Source organism: Triticum aestivum, chromosome 4B (genome assembly GCF_018294505.1).
Source record: "Triticum aestivum cultivar Chinese Spring chromosome 4B, IWGSC CS RefSeq v2.1, whole genome shotgun sequence".
Classification (NCBI taxonomy): Eukaryota; Viridiplantae; Streptophyta; class Magnoliopsida; order Poales; family Poaceae; genus Triticum; species Triticum aestivum.
In genome coordinates, this window is record NC_057804.1 from 219,285,943 (window position 1) to 219,308,126 (window position 22,184).

Genomic DNA, 22,184 nt, shown 5'->3' on the forward strand with positions numbered 1-22,184 from the left:
TAGTCATATCATCAAGATCAATCAAGCAGGAAGTAGGGTATGACCTCCATAGAGAGGGCCCGAACCTAGGTAAACATTGTGTCCCCCGCCTCCTGTTACCATTCGGGACCCCTACCCGAGATCCGCCGGTTTTGACACCGACATTGGTGCTTTCATCGAGAGTTCCACTGTGTCGTCACCATAAAGCTTGATGGCTCCTTCAATCGTCCACAACGATGCGGTCCAGGGTGAGGTTTTCCTCCCCAGGCAGATCTTCGTATTCGGCAGCTTCGCACTGCGTGCTAACTCGCTTGGCCACCCGGAGCAGATTGATAGCTACGCCCCTGGCTATTAGGTCAGGTTTGGAAGCCTAAATTACACTGCCGACATCCGCGGAGACTTGATCTTTGACGGATTCGAACCCATGATAGGTGCACCATGTAGTCGCGATAAGCATGACCTAGATCAGCCGTCGGACGGTGTACAGGAGATCACACCTGCAACTGCCCCGGCTTTAAATCTAGAGCAGATCGCGCCATCCGAGGATGGGAGGATGGACTCCACCACGGAAGCCGCACACTCAACGACGATAGAGCCGAACACAGATTCCACTTCCAATGACGTTTGTGTCATCGGACCTTCGGACTCGTCTCTGGCCATAGGTTCCGAACCGCGTGCATCCATGCTCATCGGATCTAACTGGGCACCGATCATGGACTTTAGCTCCGCGGATATCTTTCAGCACTCGCCCTTGGGCGATGTGCTAAATTCATTAAAATCTCTCTCCCTGTCAGGAGACTCTTGGCCGAACTGTGTCCGTCTTGAGTGGGAATCGGATGACGAAAGAATTCGTTACCCACCCACCACCCACTTAATAGCCACTATCGACAACTTAACCGACATGCTTGATTTCGACTCCGAAGACATCGATGGTATGAACGACAATGCCGGAGAAGAACAGGAACCACCGCCCACAGGGCGCTGGATAGCCACCTCATCATACGACATATACATGGTGGACACACCCAAAGAAAACAATGACGAGGATCAAAAGGGTGCAACGGAGGGTGACCCTCTTGAGAATCAACCTAAGCACTGACGTCAGCGGCGCCGCTCTAAAACCCGCCATAGCAAAAACAGCGATACCTGCACAAGAGACAATAGCACTTCGGATGATGCCAAAGACGAAAACAATCCCACCCAACCAAGTTTCGAACAGGCCGGACGGGAGGATGGGCAAGCTAGCCCTAATGAACAGGCAATGCACGAAGACTCAGAGGATGACAATTACATGCCCCTCTCTGAAGACGAGGTAAGCCTCGGCGACGATGAATTTATCGTGCCTGAGGATCTCGTCGAGCAGGAGCGCTTCAAGCACCGGCTTATAGCCACTACAAAGAGCCTGAAGAAAAAACAGCAACAACTTCATGCTGATCAAGATTTGCTAACTGACAGATGGACTGAGGTCCTGGCGGCCGAGGAATACGGACTCGAGAGCCCAACCAAAAGCTACCCCAGGCGCAGGTTATTACCTAAATTCGAGGATGAGGTAGAGCCTATACTACCAGCGCATGATGCAGATGACCGACCACCTCGTGGTCGAGATAAAGCAGCATATCAACCCGAACACCAGCCCGCACCCCGTCGCCAATCAAACAAAAACACGAAGGCCCGGGGCTACATGCACGACCTACGAGACGAACTGAAAAACAAAGCAGGACAATCAAGATCGATCTACGGATCGCGGGGCGCGCCCCAACGCGTGACGATGACCGCCACACCGGATATACTAAATACAAAAATCCGTCCGGGCCGAACACAGCAGACTAGATTCATCTGAACTGCGTCGCGATGTAGCCCGCCATAGAGGCGCCGCACACCCCCTATGCTTTACTGACGAAGTAATGGAGCATGAATTCCCCGAAGGGTTTAAACCTGTAAACATCGAACCATATGATGGGACAACAGACCCCGTGGTATGGATTGAAGATTTCCTTCTCCACATTCACATGGCCCGCGGTGATGATCTACATGCCATCAAGTACCTCCCACTAAAGATCAAGGGACCCGCTCGGCATTGGCCGAATAGTCTGCCGACAAACTCCGTTGGCAGTTGGGAGAACCTGGAAGACGCATTCCTTGACAACTTCCAGGGCACTTATGTGAGACCACCGGACGCTGATGACTTAAGACACATAACCCAACAACCCGGAGAGTCAGCCAGGAAATTCTGGACCCGGTTCTTAACTAAAAAGAACCAAATTATCGACTGTCCGGATACCGAAGCCCTAGCGGCCTTTAAGCATAACATCCATGACGAGTGGCTTGCCCGACACCTTGGCCAAGAGAAGGCGAAATCCATGGCAGCCCTTACGACACTCATGACCCGCTTTTGTGCAGGTGAGGACAGCTGGTTGGCTCATAGCAACAGCACCTCAAGCAAACCTGGGACTTCTGAACCAAGAGATAACAACGGCAAGCCCCAACGCAGCAAAGACAAGCGTCAGAATAATGGCGATAACACCGAAGACACGACCGTCAATGCCGGATTCAGTGGCTCCAAGTCCGGTCAACGGAAGAAGCCATTTAAAAGAAACAGTCCGGGCACGTCCAGTCTGGACCGTATACTCGACCGTCCATGTCAAATTCACGGCACCCCAGGAACACCAGCCAATCATACCAACAGAGAATGCTGGGTCTTCAAACAAGCCGGCAAGTTAGGTGCCGAAAACAAGGAGAAGGGGTCGCAACGCGATGACGACAAGGAGGAGCCCCGGCCACTGAACACAGGAGGGCAAAACAAGTATCCCCGCAAATTAAAATGGTGAATATGATAAACGCCACCTATATTCCCAAGTGGGAGCAGAGGCACACACTAAGGGACGTCTACGCGATGGAGCCAGTAGCCCCAAAGTTCAACCCATGGTCGTCCAGCCCGATCACCTTTGACCGCAAGGATCGTCCGGCCAATATCCATCAGGGCAGCTCAGCTGCACTAGTCCTTGACCCAATAATTGACAAATTCCACCTCACACGAGTCCTTATGGACGGAGGCAGCAGTCTGAACCTGCTGTATAAGGATGCATGCGCAAGATGGGTATCGATCCTTCAAAGATCAAACCCACTAAAACCACCTTTAAAGGTGTTATACCAGACGTGGAGGCTCGCTGTACAGGCTCCGTCACTCTAGAGGTAGTCTTCGGATCCCTGGATAACTACCGCAACAAAGAGTTAATCTTTGACATCGTCCCTTTTCGCAGCAGCTATCATGCACTGCTCGGACGAACTGCGTTTGCTCAATTCAACACGGTGCCACATTACGCTTATCTTAAGCTCAAGATGCCCGGTCCACGCGGTGTCATAACAGTTAATGGCAAAGCCGAACACTCCCTCCGTGCCGAAGAGCACACCGCCGCCTTAGCAGTAGAAGCATAGAGTGGCATCTTTCAATCGAACCTTCAGTCGACAGCCAGGCTTCCGGACACCGTCAAAAGAGTCCGAACTATTTCGCGGCAGGATAGCCTAGCTCATCAAGAGCTCAATCAACCACTCCGGCGGTAGGCGGAGGCAAAGCTAGGTTAGGCCCCACAATGCGGCTCAACCGCTCTGTGGCACACGAACACTTTTTCGCATTTTCTTTGCAGGTCCACTTTTGTCCAGGCCATCACTGGCGACATGGCTACCAGACCCGCGAGGGGACGAACATACCAAGGAGGGAAACAACTCGAACGCGTAAAGGAATCCTTAGATATTCCCCTCGACGACCATGTGATGATTATCCAGATCCGCACACAGCCCCCCTGGTCTCAGCAGGTTCTGAAGTCATATTTCTTTTCATCGCACTACTTGTACTCGCACGCCTCGACGTATTATCCAATTACAACATGTGGCTTTATATGACGCTTACTCGCTGTTCGTTCTTATTGATATTCTTCATCAAATGGCATCCGTACACTACGGTACGCCTTAATATGCCGGGGACCTCGATGTACCCATAATACGGCAATAAAGTCCGAATACCTTCATGGTCGTTCGGCACCCCGAACTTATAGCATTATATGCATCGGCTCCGAATCATGTCTTGGGTCAATAGTTGGGTTGCCCGACTCTTGTGCTTGCTACCCTATGTTCCGCTATATCGGCTAGGGTAGTAAAGGGAGAACTACTGCAGTTGCGTGCCGATTCTTCCGGACGAGCGCCTCAGTAGAGAAAGCCAAAAACTGACTGCCATGGTAAGGCGAGAGCTGGTCAGCTGTTCGAGAGGTTACAAAATCTTTAAGGATTTCTTCCGCATTATGCGATAACTAATGCAGCGTGCAATGGATCGGCTTTTTCTTCCGACTAGGTGCTTATGGAGCCCCTAGTGCGGTCTTCCGAACACCAGGGGCTGCGCCTACCTTTCTTTTTGTCAAACTCCTACGACTAAGTGAGGGTGATAAAGTCTTATAGTCTGATTGCCTGGTTCGTTACGCTGAACACCTCCTTCAAGGATCCAAAACTGGGGTAAAGAGTGTTTAGGTTTATCCCGAACACCCCCGTACTTATTAAGTGGGGGTAGAAGCTGACGACTGGCCAACTCTCAGGGTTAATATATAAAACAGCCGCACAAGAGGTAAAACTTGCAAATAAAAGGCACTATATAATATAAATGACCTTGTTCAACATTACATAGGATAACATGAATGTATTCATGGGAATATAATATCCTTGGCACATTGCTCCACTACAAGGCAAGATCCTTTCAGGACACTGTCATAATATAACTCGGGCTTGCAGTGCTCCTTCCCCGCAGGCGGTCCTTCAGTTATCAGCTTTTCGGCATCCATCTTCGCCCAGTGCACCTTTGCACGGGCGAAGGCCATTCACGCACCTTCCATACAGACCGACCGCTTGATGACTTCAAGTCAAGGGCAGACACTTACAAGCAGCATCACGAGCCCGAAGTAGCTGCTGGGAATCGCCTCGGCTGGCCATAGTTGGATAATTAAATCCTTCATGGCTAGTTCGGCCACCCTATGCAGCTCGACCAGCTGTTTAAGTTGATCGGCAAAGGGCACTGGATACTCTGGCGCCGGATATTGCGACCATAAGAGCTTCTCCATAGAGCCCCTTTCTTCGGCTCGGTAGAATTGGGCGGCATCAGATACACTACGCGGCAGCTCCACAAACACCCCTGGAGAAATCTGAATTTGAATTAGTAACGTGATTTTCTCCCTTTACATATTTGCTTTGCATAGACAAAGCCTTACCCGCCATGATCTTTCTGGCCTCTTGGATTTCCTGTAGGGCGCCCTTGGCTTCGCTCCGGGCATCGTGTGCAGCTTGACGAGCCTTGGTGAGTTCGGATTCTTTCTCCGTTAAACTCTGCTCCAAGGTCTCACATTTCTTTACAACCTCTTGGAGCTCTTCCTGAACTTTAGTAACCCTGGCCTCGTGCTTTTCATGAAGGGCCTGCTTGGTGGCTGCCTTCTTCTCGGCCTCGGCCACCGCCTTCTCAAGAGCCTCGACCTCGGCCATCGGCCCTAGAGCACATCATGAATTTTTTTTCATCATATTCAATTATTCATTCGCGCTGAATGCGAGCAAGGTTTTTGCATACCTTGGTTATCCTTCAACTGCTTTTTCACCTAGCCAAGTTCTTCTTCGGCCCGCTCAAGACTCTGCTTCAGTCCGGAGACTTCCGCAGTATGAGAGGCGCCAGTCACTACGGACGCCTGCTTATAAAAAGCAAAAGAGGGAGAGGCACCACAAGGTAAGTCTCCTGCAAACATGTATTGGATCCTCTGTTCGGTTCTTTCTTTCGAACACCGAACAGTGTATCAGGGGCTACTATCTATACTATGACACTCTCTGATACCTCACAACATACCTCAAATCCCGTTATAAGGCTGATACAGGCTTTAGTCAGCCCGCTTTCGGCAGACCGAATCTTCTCAATCACCGCGCCCATAAGGGCACAGTGTTCTTCAACGATGGAGGCGCTCTTCAGCGCCGCTGATAAGGTATCCGACACCTCTGGTTGGGCAGAGGTCGCCGGTGGAACAGGCGCCCCCCTCCTGTCAAGGGAGGTTGCCTGCCTGATTCCGGAGCCGTGTCGGTCTCTGGAATTGTGTCCGGCTGGGGGCCGAATTCAAGATAGCCCCCGCCGTCGGTGTCCATGGGAGCCTTTTCTCTCGTGTTTCCGGCCGCCGAGGCTTGACCCTCTGGCGCGGCCTTGACGGTCTTTCCACCCCCTCGTTGGCTTGTCTCCCTTTGGGATGATGCCTTAGTGTAGTTCATGTGTTTTGGGGAGGGGGCAGTCAGGGGTGTCCCGCTGTCCATAGCATCCGAACCCAGTAAATCCTCCGATGAGGATTGTTCAGTGCGGGACCTGGCCGGACTGCAAAAAAGGCGTAACTTGAGGCGTTAAATGCTATACGCTAGTGAGTCTAGATATATAAACGTGTCTGGATTTTATATACTCACGATTTCACCACGGGCTGGACCCTGGGATCCCACTCCGGGCTGCTGTCGGTGGCGGTGGCGGATTCCTTCGGAAAGGGAGTTTTTCCCTTCTTAGGTGACTCAGCCTCCAAGTGTGTGGAGGTCGTCCTTTTCTTTCTTCCCCCCGCTGGGGGGGATCGGCTTTCCTCTCTTCCTCGTCCTCTTTGGAGGAAGAGAGGGCCTCGGAGTCTTAGGATACTGTGTCCGAAGCTCCTTGGCGACGACAGCTGCCCTGGTCTCTTTGACCTCTTTCTCGATTTTCTTCTTCGGCGCCTTGTAAGGCGCCGGGACCAGCATCTTCGTGAGAAGTGGGCCGGCTGGTTCTTCTGGCAGCGGGGCCGGGCAGTAGATCCGTCCCGCCTTCTTCGTCCAGCCCTAGGGGAGTTGTGGAAAAATACATTAAGTGTTTCCCTTGGATTATGCAGATAAAGCATATGACTTGCCAACATACGAAGACTTACCGAACTCGTGGGTCAGGACAGTTGGTACCCGTGGTCCTCGCCTGAATCCGGCCACGATTTGCTGGACTTAAAGAGCACCTTCCAGATGCCTTTGTGCGATGAGTCAAAGAACCCTAGTAGGGTCTGGTGCTTGGCCGGGTTGAATTCCCATAAATTGCAAGCCCTGTGTTCGCAAGGGAGAATCCAGCGAACTAACATCACCTCGACTATGTTGACAAATTTGATATTCTTGTCTTCCATACCCTTGACACGCGTCTGGAGCGCCGACAACTCATCGGGAGAAGACCAGTTCAGGCCCTTCTTGGGCCAGGACGTAAGCCGCAATGGAGCTCCAGATCGGAATACGGGAGCTGCGACCCATTTTGTGCCGCGTGGCTCAGTGACATAGAACCACTGTTGTTGCCACCCTTTGACGGAATTATTGAAGGTACGTGATGGCCATGTGACATTGGGCATCTTGCTTACCATAGCTCCTCCGCACTCAGCGTGCTTGCCGCTCACCACCTTGGGCTTCACACTAAAAATCTTCAGCCATAAGCCGAAGTGTGGAGAGATGCGGAGAAAGGCCTCACACACGATGATGAATGTCGAGATGTTGAGGAAGGAATTGAGGGATAGATCATGAAAATCGATCCCATAGTAATACATAGTGCCGCGAACGGATGGGTGGAGGGGAAACCCTAGCCCGCGGACAAAGTGAGGGAGGAATACAACCCTCTCGTGGGGTTCCGGAGTAGGGATGATCTGTCCCGCCATCGGGAGGCGGTGGCTGATCTTCTTGGCCAGATACCTAGCCTCCCGAAGTTTCTTGATATCCTTCTCCCGGACGGTAGAGGTCATCCACTTGCCTCCTGCTCCAGGTCCGGACATATTCAGAGGGCCTTTGTGGGTGGAGAAGGCGAATGCTTGGGCACTGGAGCTCGAGAGAGAGAGAATAGGTGGAAGAAGAGGAAGGCGTGGGTGAAAAAGGGGAATCCTTATCTCCTTATGAAGGTCGCAGGAGTCGTGCGCCTTCCCACTTGCCCTAGAAACTCGCTTATTCCCCAAGCGCCGTGCTAATGGAACGGTTGGGTTACCCACACCCGTATTGATGAGAATCCCGTGATAAGGGGACACGATCTCTGCTTCGACAAGACGTGCCAATAAAAACCGCCTCGCAAGATGTGTAGTAGCAGGTTGAGAAAAACTGTTCGAATAATGACCGGGCCACGGCGTGATGTCATGCTATGAAAAAGTAGTCAGCAGATTAGACTTGTGGAATATTGTGCTCTCTACAGTGGTATGTGGAATTTGTCTTGCAGAGCTGGACACAATTCTTATGTTCAAGATCTTCTTTGGAGTATTCGGAGAAGGAACCCGCCTTGCAATGCCAAAGACAATCTGCGCGCCGGACTCATCGTCATTGAAGACTGGTTCAGGGGCTACTGAGGGAGTCCAGGATTAGGGGGTCCTCGGACAGCCGGACTATATGCTTATGCCAGACTGTTGGACTGTGAAGATACAAGATTGAAGACTTCGTCCCGTGTCCGGGTGGGACTCTCCTTTGCGTGGAAGGCAAGCTTGGCAATTCGGATATGTAGATTCCCTTCTATGTAACCGACTTTGTGTAACCCTAAGCCCCCTCCGGTGTCTATATAAACCGGAGGGTTTAGTCCGTTGGACAACAATAATCAGAATCATAGGCTAGCTTCTAGGGTTTAACCTCTACGATCTCGTGGTAGATCAACTCTTGTAATAGTCATATCATCAAGATCAATCAAGCAGGCTACCTCCATAGATAGGGCCTAAACCTGGGTAAACATTGTGTCCTCCGCCTCCTGTTACCATTAGCCTTAGACGCACAGTTCGAGACCCCCTAGCCGAGATCCACCGGTTTTGACACCAACATGCACCGCCTCTAACGGTATCCGTGCATGCAGGAGGAACACCGTGCGGCGGACTGATAACCCACAAGTATAGGGGATCACAACAGTTTTCGAGGGTAGAGCATTCAACCCAAATTTATTGATTCGACACAAGGGGAGCGAAAGAATATTCTCAAGTATTAGCAGTTGAGTTGTCAATTCAACCACACCTGGATAACTTAGTATCTGTAGCAAAGTATTTAGTAGCGAAGTAGTATGATAGTAATGGTAACAGTGATAAAAGTAACGATAGCAATTTTGTAGTAATTGTAACAGTAGCAACGGAAAAGTAAATAAGCAAAGCACAATATGTGAAAAGCTCATAGGCATTGGATCAGTGATGGATAATTATGTCGGATGCGATTCCTCATGTAATAGTTATAACATAGGGTGACACAGAACTAGCTCCAATTCATCAATGTAATGTAGGCATGTATTCCAAATATAGTCATACGTGCTTATGGAAAAGAACTTGCATGACATCTTTTGTCCTACCCTCCCGTGGCAGCGGGGTCCTAATGGAAACTAAGGGATATTAAGGCCTCCTTTTAATAGAGAACTAGACCAAAGCATTAGCACTTAGTGAATACATGAACTCCTCAAACTACGGTCATCACCGAGAAGTATCCCGATTATTGTCACTTCGGGGTTGTCGGATCATAACACATAATAGGTGACTATAGACTTGCAAGATAGGATCAAGAACTCACATATATTCATGAAAACATAATAGGTTCAGATCTGAAATCATGGCACTCGGTCCCTAGTGACAAGCATTAAGCATAGCAAAGTCATAGCAACATCAATCTCAGAACATAGTGGATACTAGGGATCAAACCCTAACAAAACTAACTTGATTACATGGTAAATCTCATCCAACCCATCACCGTCTAGCAAGCCTACGATGGAATTACTCACGCACGGCGGTGAGCATCATGAAATTGGTGATGGAGGATGGTTGATGATGATGACAACGACGAATCCCCCTCTTCGGAGCCCCGAACGGACTCCAGATCAGACCTCCTGAGAGAGATTAGGGCTTGGCGGAGGCTCCGTATCGTAAAACATGATGAAACTTTCTCTCTGATTTTTCTCTCCGTGAACCGGAATATATAGAGTTGGAGTTGAGGTCGGTGGAGCACCAGGGGGCCCACGAGACAGGGGGCGCACCCAGGGGGAGGGGGCGCGCCCCCCCACTCTCGTGGACAGGGTGTGGGCCCCCTGGCCTTGATTCTTTTGCCAGTATTTTTTATATTTTCCAAAAGTTATCTCCATGGATTTTCAGGTCATTCCGAGAACTTTTGTTTTCTGCACAATAAATAGCACCATGACAGTTCTGCTGAAAACATCGTCAGTTCGGGTTAGTTTCATTCAAATCATGCAAGTTAGAGTCCAAAACAAGGGCAAAAGTGTTTGGAAAAGTAGATACATTGGATACGTATCAACTCCCCCAAACTTAAACCTTTGCTTGTCCTCGAGCAATTCAGTTGATAAACTGAAAGTGATAAAGAAAAACTTTTACAAACTCTGTTTGCTCTTGTTGTTGTAAATATGTAAAGCCAGCATTCAAGTTTTCAGCAAAGATTATGAACTAACCATATTCACAATAACACTTAGGTCTCATGTTTACTCATATCAATGGCATAATCAACTAGCGAGCAATAATAATAAATCTCGGACGATAACACTTCTCAAAACAATCATAATATGATATAACAAGATGGTATCTCGCTAGCCCTTTCTGAGACCGCAAAACATAAATGCAGAGCACCTTTAAAGATCAAGGACTGACTAAGCATTGTAATTCATGGTAAAAGAGATCCAGTCAAGTCATCCCCAATATAAACTAATAGTAATGCATGCAAATGACAGGGTGCTCTCCAGCGGGTGCTTTTTAATAAGAAGGTGATGACTCAACATAAAAGTAAATAGATAGGCCCTTCCCAGAGGGAAGCAGGGATTTTTAGAGGTGGCAGAGCTCGTTAAAATAGAGATGAATAACATTTTGATGGTATACTTTCACTGTCAACGCAACAACTGAGATCTCGATATCTTCCATGCTACATACATTATAGGTGGTTCCCAAACATAATGGTAAAGTTTATACTCCCCCACCACCAACAAGCATCAATCCATGACTTCTCGAAACAACGAGTGCCTCCAACTAGCAAAAGCCCTGGGGGAGTTTTGTTTAATTATTTCAATTTGCTTTGATCTTTTTGATCATGGGACTGGGCATCCCGGTTACCAGCCATTTTCTCGTGAATGAGGAGCGGAGTCCACTCCCCTTGAGAATAACCCACCTAGCATGGAAGATACAGACAACCCTAGTTGTAACATGAGCTGCTCGAGCATACAAAACAGAATTTCATTTGAAGGTTTGGAGTTTGGCACATACAAATTTACTTGGGACGGCAGGTAAATACCGCCTATAGGAAGGTATGGTGGACTCATATGGAATAACTTTGGGGTTTATGGAGTTTGGATGCACAAGCAGTATTCCCGCTTAGTACAGGTGAAGGCTAGCAAAAGACTGGGAAGCGACCAACTGAGAGAGCGACAACAGTCATGAACATGCATTAAAATTAATCAACACTGAGTGCAATCATGATTAGGATATAATCCACCATGAACATAAATACCGTGAAGGCTATGTTGATTTGTTTCAACTACATGCGTGAACATGTGCCAAGTCAAGTCTCTCGAATCATTCAAAGGAAGATACCACCCTATCATACCACATCACAACCATTTTAATAGCATGTTGGCACGCAAGGTAAACCATTATAAGCTCCTAGCTAATTAAGCATGGCATAAGAAACTATAATCTCTAAATGTCATTGCAAACATGTTTATTCATAATAGGCTGAATCAGGAACGATGAACTCATCATATTTACAAAAACAAGAGAGGTCAAGTTCATACCATCTTCTCTCATCTCAATCAGTCCATCATATATTGTCATTATTGGCTTTCACTTGCTTGACCGAACGGTGTGGATAATAATAATAGTGCACGTGCATTGGGCTAAGCTAGAATCTGCAAGCATTCAATTCAGGAGAGAAGACAAAGTTATATGGGCTCTAAGTTAAATCAACAATCATGCATATGAGAGCCACTAAGTATTTTCATTATGGTCTTCTCCTCTCGACCCCCAAAGGAAAGAAAAGAAAATAAAACTATTTACACGGGAAAGCTCCCAACAAGCAAAAGAAGAACGAGAAATCTTTTTGAGTTTTCATTTTAATTACTACTACAAGCATGGAAATTAAACCAACTAGTTTTTTGGTTTTTCTTAAGGTTTATCAAACACACAAGAAGAAAGCTAGAAAAAGAAAATAAACTAGCATGGATAATACAATGAAAGAGTATGAGCACCGACGACTAGGATAGTGTGTGAACATGAATGTAATGTCGGTGAGAAATACGTACTCCCCCAAGCTTAGGCTTTTGGCCTAAGTTGGTCTATGGCCATGGATAGCCTGACTGATATCCGATGTTATAACTGGGGTCGTACTGAGATGCAGCAGCCAATGCCTCCTGAGCTGCGGCATGTTGGCGAGCTGCCTCCGCTCTCCTCTCGTGTTCGGTTGCCTCCTCCCTGGTGACAACATATCTTCGTTTTTCCTGGTAATCAAAAAGGGAAGGAGCAGGGAGAGTAACATGGATAGCGCGACGTCTGTCAAAGATTAGCCGATACTAGAGGAATTGTTCATTCCTCACAAGAAAATGATGACCGGCCGTAGCTTCATAATATAAAGAAGCGGGAGGCAGTTCCATATCACCCTCACGTGGAGGTATACCAAGATAGCAACACGGGACGCATAAATCCCTCCAAATAAATCTCCAACTAAACCATTATTATGCAACCTACGTGCAAAAATTGCCCCCAAGTTGTAATCTTTATTACCTAACACAACACTCATGAGGACACAAAGATCAGGGACACACATGTGACATGCTTCATCTTTACCATTAATGCATCTACCAATGAAGAGAGCAAAATAATGTATAGAAGGAAAATGAATGCTCCCTATGGTAGCTTGTGCTATGTCCCTAGATTCTCCCACAGTGATACTAGCTAGAAAATCTTTATATTCATATTTACGGGGTTCAATAACATTACCCCACTGTGGGAGTTTGCAAGCAGTGGTAAAATCTTCTAAGTCCATGCTATATGATTGATCATAAATATCAAACAGGACATTTTGAGAATTACGCGAAGATGTAAATTTAAACCTTCTCATGAATGAATCAGTCAAATCGAAGTATCGAGGACACTTATCTTGCATGAAGTCCTCAAGATCGGCATTACGCACATATGTGTGAAATTCATCATTGATGCCTTCATTGACCATAAACTCTTTTGACGGCCATTCACAAGGCCGCACATCAGCTTCCCTTGGTGGTTCATCATCTTGCTCAAGCATAGCACGCCTGGGTCCTCTCTTTGTTGAGGAAACACCTTGGTACATTTTCCTGGACATATTTCTTCCTCTGATTTTTTCTGAAATTTTTAGTAACTTCAAAATAAAAGTGAATCAAACTCAATAAAACGGATAACAACTACTCCTACAAGTGTCTAGAGCCTATATCATGCATTAGAATTACTTGGGACCTCATAAATTTGACATGCAAGCTCAAGAACAAGGTCACCTAGGCAGCAAAAATTTGCAATGAATAAAACGCTAGAACAAAAACTAATTGGACCATTGGAGGAGTCACATACCAAGCAACAATCTCCCAAAGCAGTTTTGTGAATGGAGCTTTGAGCTAGGAGATCGAAAATCGCAGCAAAATGAGCTAGAACTCGTGCTTGAGCTGGATGGGGATTTTTTGGGAAGAAGATGGAGTGTGTAGGTGCAGGAATAAGTGGAGGGAGGCCACCGTGGGCCCACGAGACAGGGGGCGCGCCCAGGGGGTGTGGGCGCGCCCTCCACCCTCGTGGCCTGGTGCTTGCCCCTCCTGCAATGTTTTCAGCGCCTAAAATCCTCAAATATTCCATAAAAAATCATACTAAATTTGCAGGGCATTTGGAGAACTTTTATTTTCAGGATATTTTTATTGCATGGATAATTCAGAAAACAGACAGATAATACTATTTTTGCTTTATTTATTCTAAATAACAGAAAGTAAAAGGAAGGTTAGAAGGTTGTGCCTTCTAGTTTCATCCATCTCATGATCATCAAAATGAATCCACTAACAAGGTTGATCAAGTCTTGTTAACAAACTCATTCCGAATAACACGGAACTGGAGAAATTTTGAATAACACTAGGTTACCTCATCGGGGATATGAACAACCCCTATAATAAGAATATCATATTTTTTCTTGACAGTAGGAAGAGGAAATTCAAAACCTCCAATAATGATAGTTGGAATTTTTCCAATAGAGTTGATGCTATGAACTTGAGGTTGTTTCCTCAGAAAGTGTATCGTATGCTCATTACCATTAACATGAAAAGTGACATTGCCTTTGTTGCAATCAATAACAGCCCTTGCAGTATTCAAAAAGGGTCTACCAAGGATAATCGACATACTATCGTCCTCGGGAATATCAAGAATAACAAAGTCCATTAAGATAGTGACATTTGCAACCACAACAAGCACATCCTCACCAATACCGACAGGTATAGCAGTTGATTTGTCAGCCATTGGCAAAGATATTTCAGTAGGTGTCAACTTATTCAATTCAAGTCTACGATATAAAGAAAGAGGCATAACACTAACACCAGCTCCAAGATCACATAAAGCAGTTTTAACATAGTTTCTTTTAATGGAGCATGGTATAGTTGGTACCCCTGGATCTCCAAGTTTCTTTGGTATCCCACCCTTAAAAGTATAATTAGCAAGCATGGTGGAAATTTCAGCTTCCGGTATATTTCTTTTATTTGTAACAATATCCTTCATATACTTAGCATAAGGATTCACTTTAAGCATATCAGTTAAGCACAAATGTAAGAAGATAGGTCTAATCATTTCAGCAAAGCGCTCAAAATCCTCATCATCCTTTTTCTTGGATGGCTTAGGAGGAAAAGGCATGGGTTTCTGAACCCATGGTTCTCTTTCTTTACCGTGCTTCCTAGCAACAAAGTCTCTCTTATCATTATGTTGATTCTTTGATTGTGGGTTATCAAGATCAACAACAGGTTCAAGCTCTACATCATTATTATTGCAAGGTTGAGCATCCACATGAACATTATCATTAACATTATCACTAGGTTCATGTTCATCACCAGATTGTGTTACAAATTAGAAATAGAAATATCATTTGGACTCTCAGGTGTTCCTACAATAGGTTCACTAGAAGCATGCAAAGTCCTATCATTTTTCCTTTTCTTCTTTTTAGAAGGACTAGGTGCATCTAAATTTTTTCTTTGAGAATCTTGCTCGATTCTCTTAGGGTGGCCTTCAGGATACAAAGGTTCCTGAGTCATTCTACCAGTTCTAGTAGCCACTCTAATAGCAAAGTCATGTTTATTATTTAATTCATCGAGCAGATCACTTTGAGCTTTAAGTACTTGTTCAGCTTGAGTGGTAACCATAGAAGCATATTTGCTAATGAGTTTAAGTTCACCTTTGACTCTAGCCACATAATCGCTCAAGCATCCTATCATGAAAGCATTACTCTTTAATTCTCTACCAACATAAACATTAAAACTTTCTTGTCTAGCCATAAAGTCATCAAATTCATCTAAACATTGGCTATGAAATTTAGTAGACGGGATTTCAACCTTATCATATCTATAGAGAGAATTTACCTTTACTACATGTGTCGGGTTATCAAGAGAATGTGTTTCTTCGACAGGCAGTATATTAAGACCATGTATTTATTCAACAGGAGGTAAATTCTTAACATCTTTAGCTTTAATGCCTTTTTGTTTCATTGATTTCTTTGCCTCTTGCATATCTTCAGGACCGAGAAATAGAACACCCCTCTTTTTCGGAGTAGGTTTAGGAATAGGCTCAGAGTTGGCTCAATTGGCTCAGGAAGAGTCCACTTATTTTCATTAGTCAACATATTATTCAATAACAATTCAGCTTGGTCGACTGTTCTTTCCTTGAAAACACAACCAGCACAACTATCCAAGTGGTCCTTGGAAGCATCAGTTAGTCCATTATAAAAGATATCAAGTATTTCATTTTTCTTAAGAGGATGATCAGGCAAAGCATTAAGTAATCGGAGAAGCCTCCACCAAGCTTGTGGGAGACTCTCTTCTTCGATTTGCACAAATTATATATTCCTCGCAAGGCAGATTGTTTCTTATGAGAAGGGAAATATTTAGCAGAGAAGTAATAAATCATATCCTGGGGACTACGCACACAACCAGGATCAAGAGAATTAAACCAAGTTTTGGCATCACCCTTTAATGAGAACGGAAATATCTTAAGGATATAGTAATAGCGGGATTTCTCATCATTAGTGAATAGGGTGGCTATATCATTCAACTTAGTGTGATGTGCCACAACAGTTTTAGATTCATAGCCATAAAAAGGATCAAATTCAACCAAAGTAATTATCTCGGGATCAACAGAGAATTCATAATCCTTATCAGTAACAAAGATAGGTGAAGTAGCAAAAGCAGGGTCATATTTCATTCTAGCATTTAGAGTTTTCTGTTTAAGTTTAGCTAGTAACTTCTTAAGATCAGATCTATCATTGCAAGCAAGAAGATCTCTAGCGGTTTCTTCATCCATAACATAACACTCTGGAACAACATGCAATTCATACTTAGGGGGAGAACCTTCATCATCACTATCATCAATAATTTCGTCTTCAATAATTTCATTCTCTCTAACCCTAGCACGTTGTTCATCAAGAAATTCTCCTAATGGCAAAGTAGTATCAAGCATAGAAGTAGTTTCATCATAAGTATCATGAATAGTAGAAGTGGCATCATCAATAACATGCGACATATCAGAATTCATAGCAGTAGCAGGTTTAGGTGTCGCAAGCTTACTCAAAACAGAAGGAGAATCTAGTGCAGAGCTAGATGGCAGTTCCTTACCTCCCCTCGTAGTTGAGGGAAAAATCTTAGTTCTTTCGTCTTTCAAGTTCTTCATAGTGATCAGCAGATATAAATCCCAAGTGACTCAAAGAATAGAGCTATGCTCCCCGGCAAGGGCGCCAGAAAATAGTCTTGATAACCCACGAGTATAGGGGATCGCAACAGTTTTCGAGGGTAGAGTATTCAACCGAAATTTATTGATCCGACACAAGGGAGCCAAAGAATATTCTCAATTATTAGCAGTTGAGTTGTCAATTCAAACACACCTGGATAGTTTAGTATCTGCAGCAAAATATTTAGTAGCAAAGTAGTATGATAGTAATGGTAACAGTGATAAAAGTAACGATAGCAATTTTGTAGTAATTGTAATAGTAGCAACGGAAAAGTAAATAAGCAAAGCACAATATGTGAAAAGCTCGTAGGCATTGGATCAGTGATGGATAATTGTGTTGGATGCGATTCCTCATGTAATAGTTATAACATAGGGTGACACAGAACTAGCTCTAATTCATCAATGTAATGTAGGCATGTATTCCGAATATAGTCATACATGCTTATGGAAAAGAACTTGCATGACATCTTTTGTCCTATCCTACCGTGGCAGCGGGGTCCTAATGGAAACTAAGGGATATTAAGGCCTCCTTTTAATAGAGAACCGGACCAAAGCATTAGCACTTAGTGAATACATGAACTCCTCAAACTACGGTCATCACCGAGAAGTATCCCGATTATTGTCACTTCAGGGTTGTCGGATCATAACACATAATAGGTGACTATAGACTTGCAAGATAGGATCAAGAACTCACATGTATTCATGAAAACATAATAGGTTCAGATCTGAAATCATGGCACTCGGGCCCTAGTGACAAGCATTAAGCATAGCAAAGTCATAGCAACATCAATCTCAAAACATAGTGGATACTAGGGATCAAACCCTAACAAAACTAACTTGATTACATGGTAAATCTCATCCAACCCATCACCGTCCAGCAAGCCTATGATGGAATTACTCACGCACGGCGGTGAGCATCATGAAATTGGTGATGGAGGATGGTTGATGATGACGACGGCGACGAAATCCCTCTTCGGAGCCCCGAACGGACTCCAGATCAGCCCTCCCGAGAGAGATTAGGGCTTGGCGGCGGCTCCATATCATAAAACGTGATGAAACTTTCTCTCTAATTTTTTTCTTCGCAAAACGGAATATATAGAGTTGGAGTTGAGGTCGGTGGAGCACCAGGGGGCCCACGAGACAGGGGTGCGCGCCCCCACCCTCGTGGACAGGGTGTGGACCCCCTGGCCTTGATTCTTTCGCCAGTATTTTTTATATTTTCCAAAAGTTATCTGTGTGGATTTTTAGGTCATTCCGAGAACTTTTGTTTTCTGCACAATAAATAACACCATGGCTGTTCTGCTGAAAACAACGTTAGTCCGGGTTAGTTTCATTCAAATCTTGCAAATTGGAGTCAAAAACAAGGGCAAAAGTGTTTGGAAAAGTATTTGGAGACGTATCACAGACTGATAGGTCCGATCACACAGTTGGCGGCGAGTGGAGGTGTCTATTCGCAACACATGCAAATCCTAGTGATAGTGCCGAAGCGATCAACTGAATAAGTGCGCCGCACCTCAACTATTTATAGGCGTCCATCGCGGGCTCAACACTTGGGCCTCGCACGGACCCTAAAGCCCAAAGTCTACTTGGTCGCATTTCAAGTCCAGTTCGGATCACATCCGACCAGTGTCCTCCGAACCGACCTCGTAGGTTCCTTCCCTTAAGCGCGCGACCCCTTAGGTTCAAGTTGGCTTCGTCACAGTTCGGATCACCTCCGACCTTCACGGTTGGTAGCGGCCTCTAGCAAGGCGTGCCGATCACTAAGCAGACTATGAAGCTGGTTAGGTGAACCTGTACAACATGTCACACTTCTATTCCCTTTGCCTCACGATATGTGTTGTCGGGCTCAAGGCGAGACTGTCATCCTTGTGTTAGCCCGACCTCTTTCTCGTTCTAGTGATACCGACCACAAACCAGATTATCTCATAATCCCTGTCGCATGGCCATGCTTATCCTGGTCGGATCACATGAGGGGCCCAGAGTATATCTCTCCTGATCGGAGGGGCAAGTCCCATCTTGCTCGACCACGCCTCGTAGCATGGGTCTGGAGAAGCCCGAAACCTACCTTTGTAACTACCCAGTTACGGAGTAGCATTTGGTCGGCCCAAAGCAGGTTTGTCACCATCCCGAGTACATGCGTCAGCTCAGGTCTTAGGACAAAGAATGTATGTTGTACTAGAGACTAACAGATGACATATCGCTGCGTCTCATAGTTGGGTCTGTCCGACTCGGACCTTATCTCGACTCGGATCTGACTATGTCAAATCCGACCAGATCCTTCCGAGTCCATATTATCCGGTTAGCATCCAATGCTTCATGGCTAGTGAGACCAAGCCATCGACCGTGTCATATGCTAGTCTAGTCGGCTACGCATCCACACAGCCCTTTGGACTAGGGACCTTTAAGGACAGTCATCATACAATGCATAGTCCCACAAACAAGTCACATACTTGCTGATACACATCATTGATAATGTCCAAGGACTATCTTTATTCATAAACACATAGGAAATATCATCATACATGATTGCTTCTAGGGCATATCTCGAACAGTTTCGACTGTAGGAGGTCCAACACAAGTCCGTTTCCTCCGTTTTGCGGTACGCTAGACCCCTCCCGATGAACAGGATCCCATTTCGAACATGGTCGGTTGAACACAAGGCCGTTTCCTCCGTTCTGCGGTACACCAGACCTCATTTCCATCGCCTGTTCCGTCCAAGACGGTTGGCCCCCACGCGTTCCGTTGCCTTCTGATGAACACGACACATTCTGTTGCCTCCCCATGAACACGACACATCCCGTTGCCTCCCCATGAACGTGACGACGGTGCCGTTTCTCCTTTCCAACCCAGCCATGTACACGAGCCCTGGCCATACTTATGCGCGAGTAGGCGTTCGAGACCCCGCCCGTATGTATGTATGTGGACATATTTTCTTTCTTGCACACTGGCCGTTGTACGTACGTGTACATGCTACGTGCGCGCCTCTACTATGACACGTGCGCGCCTCTACATCCACCAGTATGTACGTACACGTTCGCGACCAGAATGACAACGCTACATACGCTTCGACCAGGTGGGTCCCGACTGTCAGGCACTTCCTTGCGTGCGAAGATGTAGCTGGTGGGTCCCAGCAGTCAGGGGGGCGAATCATTTTTTTCTGCCCGGACGCACTTCCTTGCGTGCGAAGATGTAGATGGTGGGTCCCAACAGTCAGGGGGGAAACATTTTTTTCACGAAATACAGTGGCCCGTCCGATGGGTCCCTGCTGTCAGGTGGAGGTTTCATTATTTTCCGTGTAATAAGGAGGCACTTCCTTGCTGCGGCCGTGGACCCAGCTGTCAGCCTCTCCACGTATAGTCCATGTCCGATGGAAGTCATTCCTTGACCACGTTGACCACGCCGCGCGGAGAGCACCACGGTGGTGGACAACGGCGAGGCCTAGGAAGGGGACGACGCGGAGCCGGGGAAGACGCGACAGTGGATGCCCACGCAGAGAGGAGTATGAGGGTTCACTAGTTTGGCTGCGGTGTGAGTCTGCCGTCACCGCAGAATAACAGGGGGTGTGGGTGAGTAGAGGGATGGCCTAGCCAGCGGTGGGATTAGTATGGGGTCAGTGAGGCGTCCGCGACAGCACAGCCGGCCACGGGAGGCAGGAGCATGCGGCACGACCGGCGCTGCTTTGGGCGGCTGGAGCAAGAAGACCAGAGGTTGAAGAAGCACTATGGCCGTTGGATGGACATCATATGGTCGCTGGAGTATTGACTAAGTTGACAAAGCCCTCCATCCCCGTGAACTTAGTAGGCCCACAAGTCAGCCACCCACTATGGTGGGTCCCTGCTAGCAGGTGGTATTCATTTTTGTGTGTGTAATAAGCAGACACTTCCTTGTGTGCGAAGATATAGCTGGTGGGTCCGACCTGTCAGTGGGGGGAACATTTTTTTCGTGAAACACAGAGGCCCTTCCGGTGGGTCCCAGATGTCAGCTGGAGGAATCATTATGTTGCGCGTAATAAGGAGGCATTTCCTTGTGTGCGGTCGTGGACCCAGCTGTCAACCTATCGATGTACAGTCCACGTTTGATGGAAGTCGTTCCATGACCATGTTGACCACGCCACGCCGAGAGCACCAGGGCGGTGGACGATGACGAGGCCTAGGAAGGGGACGACGTGGAGCCGGGGAAGACGCGACAATGGATGCCCATGCGGAGAGGAGTATGAGGGTTCACTGGTTCGGCTGCGGTGTAAGGCTGCCGTCGCTGCAGGGCGTGGCTAGTGGTGGGAGTAGTAGGGGGCGGTGAGGCCTCAACGTCAGCACATACCATTGGAGGCAGGAGCAGGCGGTCTCACTGGCGCTGGTTTGGGCGGCTGGTGTAAGAAGAGCAGCACTTGAAGAAGAAGCATGACCGTTCGATTCAAATCCAACGGTTACTGCTGCTACAATCGTTTGTTGACTAAGTTGACAAGCCCTGCATATGCATCAACTTAGTAGGCCCACAGGTCAGCCTCCCAACCAGTGCGCCCCAGATGTCAGTGGGAGGAATCATTTTTTTTCGCGTAATAAGGAGGCAGTTGATTGCGTGCGGCCAGGCCAGCGAAGGGAGTAGGGTGGGCCGGGGAAGCCTGGGTGGCATCACAGCGGGCCGCAAGAGGAGGGAGCAGGCAGTCCCGCCAGCGCTAGTTTAGGCGGCCGGAGCAGGAAGATCAGAGATTGAAGAAGCACGTTGGCCGTTGGATGGACATCCAATAGTCACTGCTGCTAGAATCGTGTGTTGACTGACAAAGCCTTGCGTAAACAAGTCAGCCTCGAAATCTGTGGCGTGTACAACCCATTTGCTATTATTTTTATAATTTTTAATCATTTTCTAATTCATATGGAATTTATTTCAGCCCGTTTTCCATTTTAGAATTGCTGCCCATTTTCTAGTCAGTACCAGGGTTAAAAAAATTAACTAAATATGTGCGAAATTTTGAAAATTCGCAAATTTTTGCTCGGGAACAAAATATTCTTAATCCAAAAATTAATAGCCATACTAAAACAAATTAAAAAAATAAATTAGTACTATGTTATGTTAAATCCAATGAAATACTATAAAATATCAGTGAAGAACAAAAACAGAAAAAGAAACTAATATTCCATTTGCTATATTTTTTTGGAATTTTCAACCCCTTTGGTATTACTTTTAACAGACACTGACCATACTCTTTGGCCAGGCTGGAATGCACCCCTTGTTGTCTTGAAA